The following is a 23,306-nucleotide window of genomic DNA, read 5'->3' as shown; positions in this document are numbered from 1 at the left end:
GCTCAGTAAAACTTTAATCCACTTGTCTGTTGATGGGTGGGGCTGGATTCTCTCCCTGTTGGCTGTTTAGCCTGAGGCGACCCAACACTGAAGCCTACCTGGGCTCTTTGGTGGGGCTAATGGCGGACTCTGAGAGGGCTCACACCAAGCAGTGCTTCCCAGAACTTCTGCTGCCAGTGTCCTTGTCCTCATGGTGAGACACAGCCACCCCCCACCTCTGCAGGAGACCCTCCAACACTAGCAGGTAGGTCTGGTTCAGTCTCCTACGGGGTCACAGCTCCTTCCCCTCGGTCCTGATGTGCACACTCCTTTGTAATGTCCTCCAAGAGTGGAGTCTCTGTTTCCCCCAGTCCTGTTGAAGTCCTGCAATCAAATCCCACTAGCCTTCAAAGTCTGATTCTCTAGGAATTCCTCCTCCCGTTGCCAGACTCCCAAGTTGGGAAGCCTGACGTAGGGCTCAGAACCTTCACTCCAGTGGGTGGACTTCTGTGGTATAAGTGTTCTCCATTTTGTGAGTCACCCACCCAGCAGTTATGGGATTTGATTTTATTGTGATTGCGCCCCTCCTACCGTCTCACTGTGGCTTCTCCTTTGTCTTTGCATGTGGGCTATCTTTTTTGGTGAGTCCCAGTGTCTTCTTGTTGATGATTGTTCAGAATTTAGTTGTGATTCTGGTGCTCTCGCAAGAGGGAGTGAGAGCATGTCCTTCTGCTCCGCCATCTTGAACCAATCTCTAAACAACTGATTTTTATATATTGATATTGTATCCTGGATTCTTGCCAGAGGTCACTGGAATTAAGAATTAAGTTACCATCTCAATTCCTCGGGGGACAAAGGAAGTTGATCACAATGACATACAGGAAAATGTATGCTGTGGAGGTACATTTTCTAGGGGAAAAAGAGGAAATAAAGATATCTTCTCTGCATTCCTGTTTCTATATCTTTGGCCTAGATAGTTCGAATGAGTCCTTGAGCTCATTAGCCAAGTGGTTTGGAAAAAATTCTAAGATTTAATGCATATGGTCCTTCCTAAAAGTTTCTGCAATGGGAAACAGTATAATCCCTCAGCAAAGAAGAGGAACTCCAGGGAGCCCGTAACAGTAATGCTGCACCTTCCTTTTGGCCTTGATATCTTTAGGATGGTTTCTGCTTCCTCATCCTTTTATAACCAGGTTTCCTTAATAGAAATCTAGCCCTTACAATTCAGAACAGGGACTTCAACTGGAGTGGGTCCTCTATGTATCTACTTGTATTTTGAATGATTAGTCTCAGGTTCCTGACTCTGAATTCTACATATGACATCACGTGGACTGCCTGTATAACTGAATCTGCTTACGTTCTTGTTCACCCCACAACCATAAATACGATGCTTGCTCCACAGTGCAGCACATCCTGTTTGCTGCACTGCTTCTCTGCAATAGAAAACTCCGAGGTCACATGTTCCTCCATCCTTCACATCCCCAGAACTCTATCTGCTAGGACATAAAAGAAAGGATACCATTGTTACCAAACCCAGAACACAAAACCACTTCTCTCTTCCACATTGCACAGAAAACCTCAAAGCATGTTTCTAATTGAAAGGATCTGGGGTAGAACATGAGCATTTTCAGCTATACCCACGTCTCCAGATGACCATCAGTGTCAGGAGCATCATCGTTTAGCATGAATGACTCACCGTATGAAGGGCAGAGCAAAAAGGAGACACCAGGGGAGAAACATACGGAATTAACATCGAAGAATGAAATCTGGTCAAAGCTCCGTAAACCTGCTTCCTACTTCTCTGTGTTGACACACAGTCATTCAAGAGGCCTCTGTCACTGCCTTAGTCAGGGCCTTGCATACCTGGAAAGCTCTTATCCCTCTCACTCTCACACACTCTCTCTGGTTATAAAACATTACCTGTGGGCCGTATATTTCTTCCATACTAAAAATAATTCTTACAGCCATAATACATTTTACAGTATAACATTAGAAAACACAACAAAGCCAAAATAAGAAAACAAATCATCATTAAACTTGCCAGCCAGAGATCACTGCTCCTAACATCTGGTATACATTCACCCAGACTTTTCTCCCCTGTACAACATTTTCAACAAAAATGAAATTAGAAAGTGATCCACAGTTGTTTTCTAAATTGTCAAGTAGGTAAAAATGGCAGGAACACGTGCTGATTATTTTTTGGTGCGATTTTAGCAAAAGAAGTAAAAACGTTACAGAGAGCGTTAGACCTTCAACAAAAGCCATAAAATAACTATGGTGTGAGACCTGCATTCCCTCCAGCTGCCCGTGGTTTATTACTAAAATGAGCAGAATTAACTAGCAAATGGAGAAATCCCTTAATAATTAGAAAACCATAGCCGGAACACTGTCACTCAGCCAGGTGGCATGAGACACCCCATCCACAGACAGAGCTCTAAGCATCCTAGAGGTATATATGACCACACACCGGGGGTGGGAAAGTGGGAAAAAGATAAGGCCATGTCGTTTCTGCTGGGAGGGAAACAAAACTGTAATAAGTGCAAGAGGTCCAGAGAAAAAGAAGTATATGAGGTGGGAGATACAACCCACCACTCGGCATTGTTCTGTATACCCACGTCTCTCACTGGGCTGGAAGTCCTCAGCAGGTATCTTATTCCTCTTTTTTACCCCCAGTGCCTGGCACTTAGTGAGGATTTGCTGGATGGATTTAGGGGCTGTCCCAGAAGCAGCTGAGTTGAAATTGGATGGGCGGAAATTAGCTTATGTAACACACTACAAAAAAAGATGAAAATATAATCTTCTCTAATTCTAACTGTCCCACTGAGATTTAGGCAGAAGTCAACTGTGCATGTGTTAAAGGTAAATGTTTGTAAATAAGCTGGATAACACTAAGAACCCTTAATCCAATATCTTAACACACACACACACACAGCTGACTTTCCAACTCGTAGTCAAATATATTTTCACTAAGTACACTAAATAGTGTACTTAGGTACACTAGTGTACAAGGTTAATGTGTGTTATGAAGGGAAAAATGGGTGGAAGATAATTATACAAGAGACCTGGTGTGGTATATTAATTGCAAAACAGCCCCCAATTCTCTGTTCCTCCCTGTATCTATACTCTTGGATAGTTGACTTTACAATTTCTCCCTTCAAGAGGTAGATAATCTATGTCTCCGCTCCTTGAATCAGGGTTGGCCTTGTGACTTGCTTTGAGTAACAGAATACAGGGGAAGTAAAAGTGTGCCAGTTCCAAAACTAGGTCTCAAAAGGCCTTGTGAACTTCTACTCTCTCAGAACCCTGCCCGGCCACCAGGGTGGGTTGTTGGATGAAGGGAAACAAGAGGCCATGTGGTTCCACCGTCCCCATCACTCCAGCTGACACTCAGTCAATCACCAGACTTGGGGCCACCCAGCCCTGAGCCATGCTGCCACATGTACCCAGATGCAGAACATTTCACCAAAGAATTAGGGGAAAGTAAATTAAAACCACCATTGAGATACCACTAAATACCCATCAAGGTGGCTAAATAAAAAATAATAGTAACACCGAATGCTGGTGAGGATGCAGAGAAACCAGAGCACACATACATTGCTGCTGGGAATGTAAAATGGGACAGCCACTGTGGAAAACAGTTTGGCAGTTTCTTATAAAACTAAACATGAAACTACCACCAATTGCACTCTTGCAACTGCATTTATCCCAGAGAAGTAAAGACCTGGGATACGTTCAAACAAAAAACCTATACATGAATGTCCACAGTAACTTTATTCATAGTTGTCAAAGACTGGAAACAGCCCAGAAGTTCTTCAACAAAAAATGGTTTAAAAAGTGGACTACTCGTCAGCACTAAAATGGAACAAATTACTGGTACACACCACAGCTTAGATGAGTCTTCAGAGAGTTACACTGAGTGAGAAAAAGCCAGTCCCCAAGAGCCACACACTATATTTATATTTATATATTTACTAGGGAAATGACAAAATGATAGAATCTGGAAAACAGATTAGTGGTTGCTGGGGTCACAGCTATGGGGTGGGGGCAAGAGGAGAGGAGATGGGTATGGGAATACAAAAAGGGCAATGTGGAGGATCCTCGTGGTGGCAGAAATATTCTATATCTTCACTGCATCATTGTCAGTACACTGGTTATGATACTGTGTCATAGTTTTGCAGGATATTATCATTTGAAGAAACTAAGTAAAAGATACAAAGTATCTATTTCTTATAACTGAATACACATCTACGATCATCTCAAAATAAAAAGTTTAGTTTAAAACTAACTACCTGAATGGCTTTGGGCAAGTTACCGAGTTGACTTATAAGCCCCGGGTTCCTTATCTGTGAAACAGGGATAGAATAGTACTCAGCTAATAGGGCCTAAATTAGATGGTTAAGTGAAATGATATTTATAATGCTCTTAGAGGACAGTTAGTATTCAATAAATGTTATTATTGATACTAGTGATAGAAGTAGTAACAAGGCATATAGTAACAAATAGTAATAAATAAACATAGTCACATATAAACAAGTATTTTTGTTTGTTTAAAGTCCAGCCAGATTTCGGGGCACAGGGCAGGGCATGACAGCAAGGTAGACAGTAGCAATTAATGTGGTCAAGTTGCTTACTAGAAAAGAAACCTAAAGCAAGGGAAAGGAGACATTATTTGCTCAAGGACAAGGAAACTGAGAAAGACAGCTCTATTTTAGAAAAAGCTGTAGAATGGAACAAAGAAAACATGTGTCAGAAAGATAAGTAAATGAAAACCTGGGCTGGAAATTGATTAGTCTCTACAATTGATACACCTAAAGATATGTAATTAAACATATAACCCAAGAGTTAAATTAAACTTATCCCCATTTAAACTTATCCCCAACCCCTCAGGCTATGCTCCACAATGCCTAATAAGGAAATGTCTCACTTAAAAAAAAAAAAAAAAAGTGATGGAGAGGGAACTGATAGAGAGGCCACTATCTTTCAAACTTAAATATAATTGTAAAACTCTAAATCAGAGCTCGGTGCAGACATTACAGGCTGCACATCAGAGTCAGCGGGATAAGCATTTTGAAAATAAGGATTAATGGTTTCCATTTTATATCACCTTGGAATGATAAAGAGTCATGTCGCTTCAGTTCGTAGATATAAACAACATTTTAAGACACTTACTTCTTTGATGGCATCTGAATCCAGCTAGCGTACAAGCACATCAAGCTGCATTATATTTAAGTGTATCCATCCAGCCATCCATTCGTTCATTCAACAGATAATTATTGAGCATCTCCTTTGTGTTTGGTACCATATCAGATGTTGCAGCTACAACTATGAGCAAGAGTGACATGATCTCTGCCTTCATGAGACTTATATTCTTCCAGGAGAGTAACATAATTGCTTACTGACCACAAAGTGTTCAGTAATGGGAATTACAGAGGGGCTTTGGGAAGACCTCACTGGATGCAGAAGCATCTACTCATCTGAAAGGTTATCATCAACAGTAAGTTAATCTCTTCCATACAATGTGAAAACAGCTCAATTTTTTTCCCCCATTTAGATAAAATGAAAACAAACACTTCATTTACCTGCCATCATCAAAGAGTATTCTGGCCCGGCTAAGTGTATTTTCTAGAAAGCTGGAAAGCATCACCCTGTGCTAAAATTTTATTTAAAATTTCAAAACACTAAATCCTTCTAAAATGCAACAAGTTGTACACTCCTCTGCATCACTAAAATGGACGGATGATTGGGATTTAGTCTCTCTTCAACGGCCCCTGGTGATCTCTGAGAATGTCAGTACCACCTATTCACCTTGAACTCTGCCCCGGTAGGTAGAGGACCAGAGGCTACCTGCTGTAGCCTGCTGTCCGTCCGTGCCCTCCCCCACCTCTCCCGGTAACCCGGGGGACATCTGCTTGTTTGAGCCGCATCACACAGCCCAGCGCAGGGACACAGTCTGTCTCCTTTAGGGCCCCCTGACTCCTGGGGCACAAGTCCCTACTGCCTGCCTCCGCCACCACTCCTCCGTTCTAACCTGCTTTCTTCAGCTATGTCTTCTCCTCCTGTAGTTTCTAAGCTAGATCAAAAATGAAAATTTCCAAGGGAACCTAAACAGCAGGCACCATATTTAAATTTAAAGTAAAAACAGGGAATTCCCTGGTGGACTAGTGTTTAACACTCTGCACTTCCACTGCGGGTTTGATCCCTGGTCGGGGAACTAAGATCCCGCATGCCTGTGGTACAGCCAAAAAATTTAAATAAATAAGTAAACAAACAAACAAATAAAGTAAAAAGACCTTTTGCCTAAAACAAAATTCAGATGCATGGCATTTGTGAAAAATCTTTTCAGGGGGCCGAGTGGTACTGTGCTTTCCTGACTTTACTTCCAGAGCATTAAAGTAGAAAAAACAAAGAAATAAACACCACCGACCTGGCGCATTATGTAATTAATATTATATTGCATTTTTCCCTATGAAGAGCTCAAACATTTGTACTATTGTTTATTTTCCCCAAATTCCTGAGATACAGAAAAAAACAAAACAAAAAGCAAGTATAATTATTAATACTTTGAGAGGAAAGCTGTGACGACCAAGATTCTGTGCCCAAAGTCACAGAAAGAGGCCTGAGGGTCTTCCTGCCCCGCCAAATCCCCCACCCCACCCCACCCCACCCCCGCCACCCCCCCCCACCCCGTCCTCATTTTGTTTTCAGGAAACAATGCTTCCCAAGCATTCCAGAGCAAAACTGCCCACAAGATACCTGATTTTCCTCGCAGATATAGAGAAACAGAGGTAAGAAAAAGCAAGTTCCTCAAAACTAAGATCAGTAAAAATCTTTTAATAGATGTTTTCAGTCTGAAGAACCCACCCTATTTCATACAAAAACTTACGGAAAGTACCTCAAACTTACAGGAAAATACTCTCATCTTTCTACACCATCAGATGAACCTGTCACCTTGAAATTGCTGAGATAATGCAATAACTCTCAAAGTACTTTTCATACAGTGAAAAAGTCACACCATTCTCTGACCGTGTATAAAACTATCTACACATTTTCACAGAAAGGACTTTGCGTTAGCAAGTTACAAATATCAACTCCCCGCCCACTATTTTTGGACTAGACTGGATTGTTTTCAGATGAATTTCAGTGTTGCGACCCGCCTCAACTCGCTAATCAACTGAAGGGACCGTGGCGCCATTCTTTCTCCTCCTCTGTGCCTGCTGAATCTCCCAGGATTCTTGTTATATGATATTTTAAGTGTTCACAATGTTCTCACCGCTTTAGGCCAAATCTGTGTCACTTCCCAGCCTCAATGAGTAAAATACTACAAACTTTTACAGAAGAGCAGTTGGAAACAGCATTCCAAGTAGTCAGCAGGAGAACAGGAAGAGAAATGAAAACAATAAAAATAAAAGCAGGCGTCTGTGTCCTTCTTTAGGTCATGGTGCCGCCTCCTGCAAATCTAATTACTGCACATCCTCCTTCTTTTTCTACACCAGATGTCAAATAAAGCTGGGCGTACTAGTACAGGTAGGAGAATAATGTTTAAAGTGCCTGGCTGCATGTGACATGGCCAGGACTGCGAAGATCCGTCTGGAAGGATAGCTCACTGTTGGCAAAAGTATGCAGAATTCTTCTGGCAACATCTCCATTACTCTGAGAAGCTCATAAATTAAAGCAGCTCAGGGGCAATTTAAACTTTGTTACCAATTCGGTCTCTCCTTCCACTGTGTGCTTTCTGTTTGGAGCTCTAAGATAAATGTGAGCTGCAGATGCAGCCGCTTCCATTTCTTCCATGCATACCTCCCTCCAATTTTCCCTTTACTCCCTGGGCTGTCGACAGTCTACCCTTGAGAAGAAAGAAGAAAAGGTGTGCAGGTCAGGAGAGATTATTTATTCTATAGGAAAGCCAAGTCTCACTTCTCTGAGATAATTTTTTTTTTTTTTGCGGTACGCGGGCCTCTCACTGTTGTGACCTCTCCCGTTGCGGAGCACAGGCTCTGGACGCGCAGGCTCAGCGGCCATGGCTCACGGGCCCAGCCGCTCCGCGGCACGTGGGATCCTCCCGCACCGGGGCACGAACCCGTGTCCCCTGCATCAGCAGGCGGACTCTCAACCACTGCACCACCAGGGGAGCCCAAAGTTAGTGTCCTTTTAACTCTCAGGTTTGAGTTTCTTCCTTATCAACTTCCTCAGCTGTTTAGTTAACCAGGGGATAAAATTTGAATTTAACTCCCTACAGCTGTTCCTGTATGTCCTTTAAGTGGTAGTGCTACTTGTTAAGTACTGAACCGGACAAAACACAATATAGAAAGAAGAGTAGAAGCTGGATCTCTTGCCTCCAACCAGTGAGCCAGTGGTATCCATTTTCACCAGAAGGAAGTTAATAATCTGGGACAAGCACTCACTTGGAATCCTACCATCCAAAGAAAAGGCACTGTGGGTAGCCAACCGTGGGAATTAGGCAAGGTATTTACTCTCTTACTATTCATGAGGCAAAACATACTTATTGTACCTAAAGTCAGAAGATATTTTAAGAAAAATAAAAGTGTCACGTTGTATGAAGCCTGAAGTATTTATGGACTATTTATATTTTAGTTAATGTAATTAAGAGGGAGTCTAAATGATTCAGTCAATTCTCAATTATTCCTACGAATGGAGCTGATCAATACAGTGGAGAGCCTAAAATGGCAGCCCATGTAGCTTAACGATGGCTCATAAATCTACACTCTTTATTACTGGTATATGTGTGCACAGAATGTTCTTCAGATTTAATAGAATTCATCAATTCAAAGCAGTGGAGAATCTTAGACGGTCATTCTGTCCAATCCTCTTCTTTTGCACCCAAGGGAAATTTGGCTTAAAATGTTTAAGGGACCACTGTTGTTAAATGGAAGAGTCAGGTATCAGTGTGACCACTGCAACGGACACTGTGAAGTGGAGCCCTGTGGACTATATTTAAAAGAAGTCTTAAAAGCAACTAGTTGCTTCAGTTAGTGTCTTCCATCCCCGGCCCTATTCTTAGTTCACTTCCCAAAATACCAGTAACAAATACTAACTACTGAGACCCTCCTCAGTACAAGTCCTCCAACGTACGTAGGACTTAATGTCCTTTCATCTTTCCAGGGCTGTGGATTGATGTCTTCCTTGAGGAAGTAAGCAATTAGCAATTTTGATTTAAAAAATGCGTCACTGAAATTTTTGCTAGCCTGGAATAAGCAAAAGGCTTTTGTAGATCAATTATGCAAGAGGGATAACATAGCAACTTAAAAATAAAATGTGAGCACAGTCTGGAAATAGAGAGTTACGTGCATCAGCACAGACACAGAAGACCTGTAGAGAATCTGTATCTTAAACGTATGAGAATGTATCCTGTTCCAGGAGAATTCCAGAGACTCCACAGCTTTGCACAACCTTCCCTGGCAGGACATGTCAATGTTTACCCTCTCACCACCACGAAGAACACCAATTTAAAACCTGCCTACTGCATTTTAATAGGCCTAGTGGTTTTTTTTCTCATTTTGCCAAAATGAGGTCGGCAAAAACATAAACAGGGGATGTGATGCCTCACAAGTGTCTCTCAGTATCGCAGAAGAAAAAACGGCCCAGGCCATACCTCTCCCTAATCCCAGCCCCTGCCCTGAAATATCTATGAAAATGTTTTTAAACGTTAAAAAAAAAATGAAAATGAGAGAGTTAGAGAAATCCTTGAGATGTTTGTGAAAGAAAACACTGCTGGAACAGAAGGCCTTATATTCCACAAGGAAACATCCTCATAAACCCAGCTGAGAAATGAGCCCACTTTTAAAACGGCACAACCAGGAGCCGGGATAATTACAATAGAAACACTTTATTTCAAATCATGAAAAGAGTTACACTTGATCTTCTTGTTAGCAGGGGCTGTGCAGACAGCAACATTAACTGTGAAATGTAAGGGCAGATAACAGCTGATTTGAAAGGGGATTGTGTAAATCTAGTTAAAGAGCAACTTTAGAAGATTATTTTCAATTACTGAGATAGAATCATGGTTCTCAGGAAAAAAAAACGGAAAGGTTTGTTCTTTACACCACATACAGTGTGTGGAATCTAACAAAACCGCCTGCTTTCAAGCAATAATCTCAGCCAGCAGCTAATACGCCTTACCTCCACTTTACCCTCCCCTCCTTCAAGTCATTTTCAATTATTTCCAGCACTCACTCAGCTCTGTGAACAAAAAGTCATTTCAACCAGAGAAAACAGCTCTAAAAATCCCCTTCAGGATAATTACTAAAAGCTTTTAGATTTCCGAGTGCCAACTGTACATAACCTGGGAGACCTCTAAACTAGGGCCAGGGTCAGGCAGAAAAAGCATGCCTGTTGGGTTGACGAAGTAGCATTTGCTTCACCTGTCAGAACATTTAACCGAGCACATCTGGGCCTCGCCCCCCCCACTCCACTGTCACCTCACCTCAGCTCATACAGAGGAACACGCACAGATTCACACGCTGACCAAAATGCAAGAAGCCACATCTCTAGCTACCTGAGATAACCCTGTTAAGTGAAATCCCCACTTGTCATTTTCTTTAACATGGCTTGTGTAGAGGGTGCTAACGATTTATTTAGAAAAAAAAAAAAAGAAAACGTAAATAGGCAACAAAGAACCTAGTGTAAAGGGGAAACGTCAAACTAGGAAGCAGAAAGCCCTGTACCCTCCTGGCTCTGTCATAGACAAGCTATGTGACATTCTAAGCCTCATCTCCCCGTTCTTGCACTTGCCATGTGTCCCCAGTGCTCCAGCCACTTCATACTACTCTCCCTGGACATAACTGTGTTCTGCTGTGCCTCTGTGTCTCCCTTTTTAAAAAAAAAAAAAAAAAAAAAAAAAGAATGAAAGAATCAGAGGTCCCATACAGTATTATCAAGATGACTGTGGGCTTTTTTTTTTTAAAGAAGATGTTGGGGTAGGAGTTTATTAATTAATTTATTTATTTTTGCTGTGTTGGGTCTTCGTTTCTGTGCGAGGGCTTTCTCCAGCTGTGGCGAGCGGGGGCCACTCTTCATTGCAGTGCGCGGGCCTCTCACTATCACGGCCTCTCTTGTTGCGGAGCACAGGCTCCAGACGTGCAGGCTCAGTAGTTGTGGCTCACGGGCCTAGTCACTCCGCAGCATGTGGGATCCTCCCAGACCAGGGCTCGAACCCGTGTCCCCTGCATTAGCAGGCAGATTCTCAACCACTGCGCCACCAGGGAAGCCCTGTGTCTCCCTTTTGAATGACCTTCTCTACCTGGAGAACTGCTTTGGAGCCCAGCTTAATTCTCACCTCTGTGAATGGTACCCCCACTCCCTGGTCACAAGGGATGGCACCTCGCTGCAGGCGCCTCTAACACTATCTGCGTCATTGTGCCTACGACACAGGATTAGTTATCTATGCTGGCCCACTTCCTTCTGTAGCCTCCGTGCTCCTCGGGGACAGGGATCATCTCACTTCTGTACATTCAGAACTGTCAGAACGCTAGAGAACGTGCGGTAAAAGTTTGTGAAATAAAGAATGGATCAATGAAGGAATGATAATGAACTGACGTTACCAAATTTCAGTTTCATCACCTTTAAAGAAGGGATAATAATCGTTACCCAGTTCGTTCAGAAGTCATAATGGTCAAAAGATGAGATGGTGCTTTGCACATTGTTAGGTGCTGTACAAATGTACGTAGTAATGATGATAAAGATGGTAATATTCAAACAAACACCACAGTGTACAAATATAGTATATCTTCACATACAGTAAAAAAAAAAAGTTATTATTCCCCATACCTACCACATGCCTACACTCAACTCAGCTTCAATATTCTTTTCTCAGGGAGAGGAATTTAAAATTTAGCAAAAGAGGACACTTCACTGTCCAAAAACAAAAAAGTTCTCCTGACACTAAAACTAAATATCTAAAAGTCAGAGAAGCATTAAAGTCTCTTTACATGTGCTTCTCCTTCCATTAATTAAGCACAGTTTTCTGCACGGATGTGTGACTCGATTCCACTCTGTGACGGCCACTGAATACTGCAGATTCCACCCACATGCTGTCACCTCAAATGCAAAACCGCAAACGGAACTGAAGGATCTTGGGAGGGGCCAACAGCAGGATGACGACCTCACACTTCAGCTGTAGGTAACTGAGGACTATATGCTGAACGTTTCTCTTCAAATACCTCTGTTCTTCCTAACCAAAATACTCTCTTGTCACAGAAAGAGAAAGAATTCTCTCACTTGATTAAGACCACTGCTGTAACAGTAAGAAATCCTAAAGCTGTTCCATTAGCTTGAGGAAGCACAGTGTCCTCTCCTCACTCAAGCCAAAGCACCATGTCCCCTGCGGGCCTGGGACAATGGGGCATTGTCACTGCTATAGCTCAGTTGTAGAAGGATCTGCTTTGGTACACTGATGCCTAAAAACCCATACGCTCACAACTGTTCCCTTAGTTATATGTCATGATTGTTTTAAGGTGAGAAAAGACTCTAAAATGACATTCATGTCCCAACGTTCCCCTCGCTCAGAAGAACTAAACAGATGTAGTTTCTAAACGTGTAGACATATTCAAGGTCAAGCTATGACCAGTCAAAATCCTGCAAGAGTCAAACGAATCTGATCATTGGCTAGACGGCTGGGAACGGAGAGTCCTCGCTCTAAGGATGAAAAGCCTATCCCAGCTGAAAGCGATCGTAAGCGAGCTGGCCCATCAGCTGCCCGGCCACAGCTGTATCCACCGCTCTGCTCACCCAAAGAGATGCATGCTCTCCTGGTGCCAAAATAAATGTCTCTCTTAAAAAAAAAAAATTGCCCAATTGAAAATAACTCTCTAATCTGCATCCTTTCAATAGAAGTGAAGTGCACTTCACCAACACAGAGCACAGGCATCTTGAATTAGCAGAGAACTATTTTTAACACATGAAGGATAAGATATGAAATTAGTTTCACGGGGAATGAGAACCTTGGAGATTATTTACTTTGCCTTAATTACTTTGACTCACCATTAATTTAGCTTTCCTAGGGTACTAAATATTTCACGCTAAGATTTGGAGACTAAAGAGACAGGAGCACAGATTTGGAGCACTGGAAGTCTGCAACAGCATCTTCTACGGGCATGGATGCCCCTGTTGGGCATCGAAGGCCATTCACGGTGTGCCACTCAGTGACACTTTCAGTGGCTGTTTCTGTTGTTTTTCACCCTGGGACCAGGAGCTCTGCCCTGAAGGATGCAGGGAGCCAAACTTTCTTCAGCTTCTGTTTAACAACTCGGCCAATAACATCACTAGGGCTCACAGCTACTCACGGCGACTGCCAAATAGGGCAGGCCACAACTGCCTGGAGCCAAGGAGAGAAGAGTCTGGGCTACACGCTTCAGGAAGTTTTTAATGATCAGTGCAACTGGGCAATGGAGTTGATTCCCAGGAAAGATGACAAAGGAGCTACTCCAGCAGATATTCTATAATGGCTTCATTAGAGCATCAGTGGGAAAGGATGCGCTCAGCTCCCACCAAAGCACTAACGATGAGTGGGGTCTACCACGTACAGCTGGGCACTCGCCAAAGCCTTGCACACTCCCCCGTGGCTCTGAATCACCTTGTCCACTGGCAGACATCACAGACATGGGCTGTGCTCGGCAGCAGACAGGAGCCTGAGGACAGCAATTCGCTGGTTCCCAGTCGCAAGAGGAGACTTGCTGGGGCCACTCAACCTGCTGGTGCTCCCCGGCTCCATGTGGTATTATTTGACAGTGAGTTGGGGGGCATCAGGCAGAGACTCAGAGAGCTGGAGCCCTCCTTCTGACCCCCGATCAAAACAACTCTGCCTTATTCTAAATGTGAGAAGAACTGACCCTGTCTTATGTAATTCCATTCCTGTGAGTTTAAGCCATTACTTTTCTCCACGAAGCATGCTATACCCTAACGTTCTCTTTCCCGTATAAATGTGTTTGCACCCTGATACCGCTGTGCTTCATTTGTAAGTTGCCCTTTTTCTTCTTCTTCTTGATGAGGATATTATTTGACTTCATCGAGCCATATCCTTCTAGTGTTCTGAACCCAAATCAACAACATAGCAGCCAAGTTCACACATCTCCCAAACTCCGCCACTTCTCTACTTGGTGATAAAATGCTGTCCTGGAAATATGTTTCTGTGACAAACATATCTAATTTAACAATAATAATTTATATTTCTTTAGCCTATGCATAGCTTTGGAACATGCTCACGTATTTCATATGTTTTATCTTACCCACTTTTTTCCATTTGGCCCCTTTCTACACGTCTCATGCTCATGAAACTCCCACCTTGCAGTCAGTTCCTACAGGGAAGCCTGTCCTCTTTGTCACTGTTGATGCAACTCCTTTGCTTTCTGGGTCACACACCTCATTTGGGCCATTCGCACTTTCAGTCCCTTTTATCATTTACAATTCTCAGGTGAATCTCTTCGATGCCATATCTTAATACTAGACATTATATTCCTTCTTTTGCATCATCAGAAAAAACAAAGCATGTCGCTACTAATCATTTCTACTGGGAAGAGAAGGAGCATCACAGAACACAATGTGGTGGAGGACAGGGTTCAAAATTCCTACCTCTTCCACTTACCAGCTATGACAGTGGACCAGTTGCTCAATCTTTTTGAGCCTTGGTTTCCTCTTATTATTGGCATAACAAAAGGTTGCCATGAGGATCAAACAGGATGGCATCTGAAACTGTGCCTGAAAATACTCCAAAGATGCTAACTGTAATTCTCCTGCTAGGTTTCCACTCACGCACCATTCTCATTCACACTAACAAATGCTATCCCGGCAAATAGCATCTCACTGCCACTGGGTCCCTGAAAGTGTGTCTTCCCGTGAGCTTCCCCACTCACTTCCTCCAAAGGATGACCAAGTGTACGTACACAAGGTCCTACCATCCGAGAGATCACTGATTTCCAAGTTAGCTTTTTCCTACTAAATTCAACTGCAAGAAGTTCAGATGTACTACAGTTGAAAGTGCAGGGTATATGTATGAATGACCATCCTCTCCCAGCATTTCCAATCATGTCTGGCCTGTCTTCATATCACACTGAGATGTGAGATAGACAGTGACGGGGTGAATGCAGAGCACGTGCCAATGGCAGCCAAACAGCCCATCGCTGAGCCATTGCCCATCAAGCACTAGACTTGCAGCTGGTAGAATGCATTCTTCTCCATCCTTTTCTCTTTGCCTTCCTGGTGAAACATTTTACACCACAGAAGCTTTGATTAACCTTAAATTCTGTCACGTCAAATTTGTCTTGCTCAGAGAAACTGTGACATCTGAAAGTCTGCTGTAAGTCTGAAGTCTCTACTTAAAGATTCAAAAGCTAAAAAGTAAAAAAATAAAAACTCCCAACAGGCAGTTGAAAAATTTCAATGTATAATTGGCAAAAGGGTGGTCTTATAGCTTAGATGGCTTATGGCTATTAACTGTAAAATAGGCATGCCCTTTGAACCAGCAATTCTTCTAATAAGAATTTACCCAAAGGAGATTAGTGCACAAGTGTAAAATGATGTACCTACAAGCATACTTAGAGCAGTAATGATGTCTAGACTGAAAAACTGGAGACAAGTGTCTATCAGTAAGCCTAGAATAAAATCTAACAGACAGCCTGTTCAGCAAGCTGTTTCCCTTCTTTTCTACCAGTACTCTGAGTTTCCTACACACGAAGTTCAGAAGGATTAGCATGAACTTCTACCCAAATCTGAAGCAATCAGAACATTGCCCTGGTCACTTTTTTTTAACTAATTAATTGATTGATTTGGCTGTGACATGTGGGATATTTAGCTGCAGCATGCATGTGGAATCTAGTTCCCTGACCAGGGATCGAACCCGGGCCCCTTACACTGGGAGCATGGAGTCTTAACCACTGGACCACCAGGGAAGTCCCTGCCCTGGTCATTTTACCTAAAATGGTCCAAGTAGAAGGAAGCCAGGATTTTTTTTTTAATGATTTTTTTGTTTGATGATTAAGTGAAGCTCTCTTTCTCTGGACAGTGAATGGGCCCCTAGAACCACAGCTATTTTGCCACCATGAGGAGCATGAAAAAGAGCAGGAAAGAGAAAATTATAAAGAAAGAAATCCTAAATCCCAATTAAATCATGCCTGAAGACCCTACCTACTGGATTTTTCAGTATGTTCCTATTATCTAACCTAGTTTGCCCTGGGATTTGCATTACTTACAATGAAAAGCATCTAATACAACTATTCAGTCCTTAAAAAGATGAGATATAGGGCTTCCCTGGTGGCGCAGTGGTTGAGAGTCCACCTGCCGATGCAGGGGACATGGCTTCGTGCCCTGGTCCGGGAAGATCCCACATGCCGCGGAGCGGCTGGGCCCATGAGCCATGGCTGCTGAGCCTGCACGTCTGGAGCCTGTGCTCCGCAACGGGAGAGGCCACAGCAGTGAGAGGCCCGCGTACCGCAAAAAAAAAAAAAAAAAAAAAAAAGAGATATATTTGTTGACATGGAAAGATGCCCAACACATGTCATTAGAACAACATAGCAGATTACAGAATAGCATGTACAGCAAAATTCCATTTATTTAGAATTTTATCTGTATCTTGTGTGTGTATGTATATGTGTGTATGTACATGTGTATATGTAATATATATATGTGTGTGTCTAAATATACACACACACACACACACAGAGAGAGAGAGACAAAGACAGACAGAGACAGAGAGATATTCCTGGAAGAATTTTACTAAAATGTCAGCAATGGTTAACTGGATTATTTCTGAAGAATTTTCCTTTTCTTTTTGTATTCTTCTATAGTGTTTGCTCTTGTACAACAACATGCATTTTGGGGGGAGGGGGCACAGAAAAATCAAGCTTTAAAAAAAGCTGGCTATTTACTGATTCTGTTTCCCTTTAGTGTAAAATAAGTGGACGGCTTTGCCTCATATCCCTCTCCAAACTGAAGTGTTCCGAGGGGGGAAAAAAAATTGAAGATGCTACCCAGGCACTCAAAATATTATTTCATTATAAAATTCCATGACAAAGCAATGAAACTGCTTTAAGATCTGAATTTGTACATGCTGAAAAAGAAACACAGCCAGAGGTGCCTAAGTGTCTTTCTAGAAGAGTGGAAATAATATTAATCAAAAGGAAACATCTTAAAGAAGCTGAGCACTTCATTTTCCAAAAAGGGAAAGTGGCAGTGGCGGGAGGGCGGGAGGTAGAGAGAGGGTAACACACGGGACAATGAGCACAAAAAGTACCCAGGGGAGCTTCCCTGGTGGCGCAGTGGTTGGGAGTCCGCCTGCTGATGCAGGGGACACGGGTTCGTGCCCTGGTCCGGGAAGATCCCACATGCCACAGAGAGGCTGGGCCCGTGAGCCATGGCCGCTGAGCCTGCGCGTCCGGAGCCTGTGCTCCGCAACGGGAGAGGCCACAGCAGTGAGAGGCCTGTGTACCGCAAAAAAAAAAAAAAAAAAAAACCTCTCTCCTTGTGCCACTGCACATCGCTGAGTAATAAGGAAAGAAACGGAGGCTGTACCTTTGCAGAAAGATGCAACTGAACTGGGTAAAAGACCAGGCTTCAGATGGATGTCAGGAGAAACCGCAGGCTGCCCTCACATGGGCACCACTTTCTTGAAGGAAAGTGCATGGAGTCCAACCCAGGAAGAAAGGACCTTCAACTCAGTCTGTTCTGAGGGATTTTTTTTAAAGGGAAATAGAGGAGAAGCTCACATAAGAGCAGGCATAATTGATATTTTGTTACTAAACAAACTGTTCTTCAATGATTATAGGTGTGCAAGTGATTTATTCTTTCCAATCTTGCATTTGTATTAACTAGAACCCTAATTTGTCCAAGAGGCTGAAGTGTGTCTTAATTACTTGCCTTCAAAGCTTATGCCCATTTAAAATAAGCTTATTTCACTGTCAGCTAACCCAGAGCCACCTAATCCACAGTCCTCCCACCCAGCTCTCAACACTTGGGATTACCGTGCAGAGCAGAGGCCAGTGAGCGGCCCAGCTCCAAGGAGACCCATCTGTGCAAAATTCTGTGCACCAGCCCACAGAACATTCTCCAGCCCTGTTCCTCCTGCAAGGGCAGGAGAACGTCAAGACCTGAGCACATTTACTACCCATGCCATAGGCTATTTTTCAATACTTAAACTCTTCTTTAGCCGAAGCTTTGGGCTTTCCCAAGCCCCAGTCCTTAGACCTGGTGGTGGATTTAGAGTAACCCCATGTGTGCTGCAATGCCTGAAGGCACTGCTCCTGACATCTGAGGATGGGGCACCTACAACTGGGCTGTCTGTGCGACCTCTTGGCATCTTAGTCGGAGAGAGCTCGAAAGCCTTCTCCTTGCTCCAACTCCCAGCTCTCTGTGCTCGGCTGGGGACCCCCCGGAGAAGGGACAAAGCTGCCCAATGCGGCCAACTATGGGACCAATATGGGAGCAACCAACAAGACTACTCTCCGACAGGGGGAGGAGCCCGAGCACGGTCCTTAATGCAGTGCGCGAGGCCACCACACCAGCTGGCCACCAGCTCAGCTTCCTCTGACGTGGCTTCTAAATTAATTTGCTTTAGCCTCGAAGATGCTACTTGAGTCCTTGTTAACGCTCTTACCAATGATTTTGTTAGAGAACCACGTACACGTGTATTGCAGATGAGGTGGAGAAGCCTGATAACACATTTAGAAAGCACACTTGTGCAGGAAAGTGAAGTGCCAGCAAAACCAAATCCTTAGGTAGCAGAGGTATAACCTGTAAACCAGAGGACATTCAGGAGTGACTCATGAGACCCACATGTTAATACGGGCCTAAGGATATTACACACGGAGGTAAGGTCAGTAAGAACCACTGGCAGGAGATCAGGTAGAGATGGTTAGTAAAAGAGGAGCTCAAGGACACACTAACAAGGCCACCAGGAGAGGCTGCCCAAATGCCAAATACATTTGACAAAGGGAAATCAGCGCTTGGAAAACCAGAGACTAGGAGGGGATGAACAGTCAGTAAAAGGATGGAGGCTCCTGGTGGGAGGGGTGACATTCTAACTGCAGGTACTTTCTGCCACGACTGGAGCTGGCCAGACTTTTGCAGCGGAAGAAGCCAGAATGTCAGAAAGAGGGAAACGTCATCAGAGTGACACCATGCCCATGCTTTCAGGACCTGGGGACTGTCTAACTAGGAACATGGGAATCTCTTCAAGTATTTTTCACAGAGGAAATTTACGAGAGAGAATTGGTTACTCAGGTGATGGGGGAGCAGAGAGCCTACACGTGACGGTGAGATAATCCGGAGATCAGCAAGAGCAGGTAGCTGCCGCCTTGCCTAGGCTGGTAACAGACGACGGAAGGAGGGGCTGCTGCTGGAGTCCACGGGCCAAGGTCACTGGTGAGCAGCCAGAACCAGAGAAGGTCTGTCAAGCATGAGTGGTGCTACCGGGGAGGGATTCCCTCCGCCCGGGATGCCGCGCGAAGCTGGAGGAAAGAAACAACTACCCTCCCTTCCACGGGCTGAACACAGCAAGCCAGCTGACTCGGAAACCTGGGTGAACAGCCTGCAGGGGTGAGCCTCCGGCACACGGAGGGGAAGGCGGGGGAAGGCCAGGAAGCCTGGGGCGAGGACCAGGAGTCACAGCGAGCTGGAATAAGCAAGTCTCTTTCCCAACAGATACACTTTTAAAAGGTTTGTTTACTGCCATATCATGGTCACACAGGAATAAATTAAGTGGAAGCCATACCTGCCGGACTGGCCTATTGACCTTCCTGCTGCGTGCAGGTGACCCTGATCTATTCTGCACAGTCCCCGAGTTGCACGGGTTGGAGGATTTATTCTATAGTAATAGCCTTTCTTCAGTTACAATTAATCCAGGACTAGTCTTAAAAAGTGCATTTTTTCCCCAAAATCCTAGGGGGAAAAAAGGTGCTTTGAAAAAATTTTAAAATATAAATATTTAATAGGAGAAAATATACGCATGCACGCCTGGGCCCACACACCCACAAATGAGTACAGGTGAAACTGGGGAAACCTGACCAAGACTGGTGGACCGCAGCAATCCATGTCCTGGTTGTGATGTTGCCCTATAGGTCTGCAAGACATTACCACAGGGGGGAAATGGGTAAAGGGTACACAGGCTCTGACCATGTTATTTCTGACAACTGCACATGAATCTGTAATGATCTCCAAATAAAAAATTTAATTAAAAAATCTCATAAATATGTGCCTACTCTTCTAAATTAATAAGACCTCCTCCTTGCCACTGTATTTCACCCATGGTGTCTCCGGTCTGTACACTCACAAGCGCAGTGTTTCTACCGTCAGGACTCTGATCTCCCGGTGAAGCAAGGCCCAGTAAACTCTGTGTTGGCCCCCTCTACAACTTCTCAGAATTCCGTCTTCTCTTTGTCATTGGCTCAGTGCTACTTCTGCAGAAATATGATGGTGCTAGGTTGCTCTTGTTTGATTATTCAGCCTTTGCCTTTCTGACTGCAGACAGAGCCAGGACCTTAGTCTTCATGCACGGGACAATTAGGAGACTGCCTGATCTTATTTCAGATCAGCTAACAAGCCTTAACCTGCTCATTTCATGATTAAGAATTCACTTCAAAACCACTCTCTTTCTGGATGCATGCTTCCCTTCTCCCACCCTCCACGCCCTTTGATCTCCTTTGGGAGCTGGTGGCCTAAGAACCGGCAGGAGAAACGGCAGAAAAAAGCCTGGCACTTTGACAGACCAAGAGGAAAGAGCCAGCCCACTCCCAGCTACCGCTCATTCACTTAGCTAAAATATAGGCTACGGGAGAAGCGGGGAAAGCAATAGATAGAAGTGCCTGCTAGGTCTTCCAGAAACTGATGCTGGATGAAAATCCCTTCTTAGCCAAGAGTATGACAGGAAAAAAATCACTATTCATCGCAAAATGGACACGTGCCACAGACGTCTCTCCAACTCTCCTCTACCACTCCACGAATCCCGCCTGTAAAATATAACTTTCTTCCTTTAATGATCTGGTGGTAAATTATTTATATGCTTCAATTTATCTTTCTGTCTTCTTTTATTTATGCCCAGAACTGTACTACTTAACTCTAGAGAGCCTGACCACGATTACAGGCAAGGCAGAGGCGTCTCAGCCCTTTAGGGCGTATCGAGCTGGAGGAACAGCAGGCCGAGCCGCGGGTGGAGGACTGATGTCTCCGACTTGGGATGAGCTAAGTGAGCACGTGTCTCAGGCCTCTTGGTCCTGCTGACTTTTCCAGCCAGCTTTCCACCCAAATCATTCTTGCATCCTTTCCCCATCTCCAGCCTCCCAGCCACTATCTTCTCGGTTTGTCTAGGCACCGCCACCTCCTAGCTGGTCTCCATGCCCCCAACTCTTCCTCTATCAAGCCATTCCCCACACACCTGCCGGCAAGGTCGTTCTCAGCTGCAAATCACGAGTAACGATGCCCTCACCTTAATTCTTCAGTAGCTCTCTATCACCTGAGGCCAGAGTGCCCAAATTTGCCTCATGAAGAAAACCAGTGGGGGCATTATTTTAAAAATAAATGAAGCAGATTCTTCAGTATCTTACGTTGGGTTTCTCCAGAAACAGACCCTGAGACAGAATTTATTTACTTTTTTCCTTTTTTTTTTTTCTTTTGGCCATACTGCGTGGCATGCGGAACTTCCCTGACCAGGGATGGAACCCGTGCCCCCTGCAGTGGAAGCATGGAGTCTTAACTACTGGACCACCAGAGAAGTCCATGAAAGAATTTCAATGCAAGTTATTCATCTGGGAGGGGATCCTAGGAAGGACTAGTATGGGAAAGGAAGGCAGCCAACAAAGCCCAGATTATCTAGCAGACAGCCACCATGGGCAACATCATCAGTCTCACTAGGGGATCCTGGGACACAGCATAGGACACAGATCAGTCTCTGCACCTGATGGGCCAAGATGCTAGGGTACTGCCACCCAGCTCTCTTCAATCATTGGATGAGGTCCACTCCTGGGGCCATCTAACTTTGCTGCCCTACAGGTGACAGAGAAAGCCCTCAGGTGGAGAACGGTAGGTGCTTGCAGAAGAATTCTGCAGATGTGCAAGGGAGTGGTGAGCATCCGGGCATATGAATGTGTCTACTCGACTTGGCGTGTCCCTGAAGAGTCTGATTCGGGGGGCCAGGGTTGGGACCCAGGAATCAGTACTGTGGCAAGAACGGGGAGATTGTGAAACACTGACCCATATCATAAAGTTCAAAATCTGTGATGGGTCTTACTAGTTCTTCCATGGTCTGCCCCCTGCCCTGCTCTCCAAACCTCCTCCCCCTTCCCCCCCGCCCCGGCACAGTCACTTGTAAACCACACTGAATTTGTGTACTTCCTGCAAGTCTTCCCTGTAGGCAGCATATTCTCTGCTACAAGCAGGAACTGTGCCTTAATAATCTCTATGATCCCCAAAGCCAGATACTATGCCAGTCATATAGTAAGTGCTCAATAAATGTTTGTTAAAGAAATCATCCTAAAAGGAGATAGTATGGTATTACTTACATAGGTTATGTGGACATAACTATCTTCCCTATCTCTCAAAATAGTAGTAAAATGAAACAAATATCTATTGAGCACCTAATATACGGAAGACACTCAGGAATCCCTCCAGAAAAGCTCTATAACCTTTGATCAGCATACACCTTAACAGACACTTGCTGCTACAAAACTGTGAATTAAACCCTACAAGCGAGACAAACAACGGAGGTAGTGGTGGAAAGGTGAAAGATGCTTTACGGGGAATTGGAAGCCTGTCAGGCTTTACCCTACCTGGTGATTCTGCCAGGGCTGTCCCCACAGACACGGTCGCCCTTCACATACTTCACAAAGATGGAGCAGGATGAAGAAGAAAGTCTTATTTCAATGCCACTGATCTCTCAGGATTACGACTTCTTCCAATCACCAGAAAGTTGGTACCTGGGACCTCGATGGTAACTCTGGGCTCTATCCCTTAAATGCACAACAGCTTCTGTGGTTTTCAAGCTATTTAAGGTGCTCTCTTACAAACCAAAGCAGAGGTCTGGACAGTCGGAGTCACTGAAGACCTCATGGGCGGCTTTTCTCCCCGTCTGGGTTGTTAACCACAGTGCCCTGGCCACAGTCCAGTCTGGATAAGTACACTGGGGCGAACAGATTTCACCCTCCAGCTCCAGCTAAATGAAGTATTCCTTCGGCCCAGCTGCCGTTACCTTTGTTATGCTGCTGTGGGCTACTAAAGAGCTCTTCTGTACTTAGGATGGCTGTATTTGTGAAAAATCAATACCCTTGGTATAACTTTCTACACCGACAAGAAGTATATTCCAAAATATCACTGCTAAGTTAGTCGTTTTGACA

Source organism: Mesoplodon mirus (assembly GCF_964341445.2).
Source record: "Mesoplodon mirus genome assembly, chromosome: 17".
NCBI classification, from domain to species: Eukaryota; Metazoa; Chordata; class Mammalia; order Artiodactyla; family Ziphiidae; genus Mesoplodon; species Mesoplodon mirus.
This window is presented reverse-complemented; position numbering follows the sequence as displayed.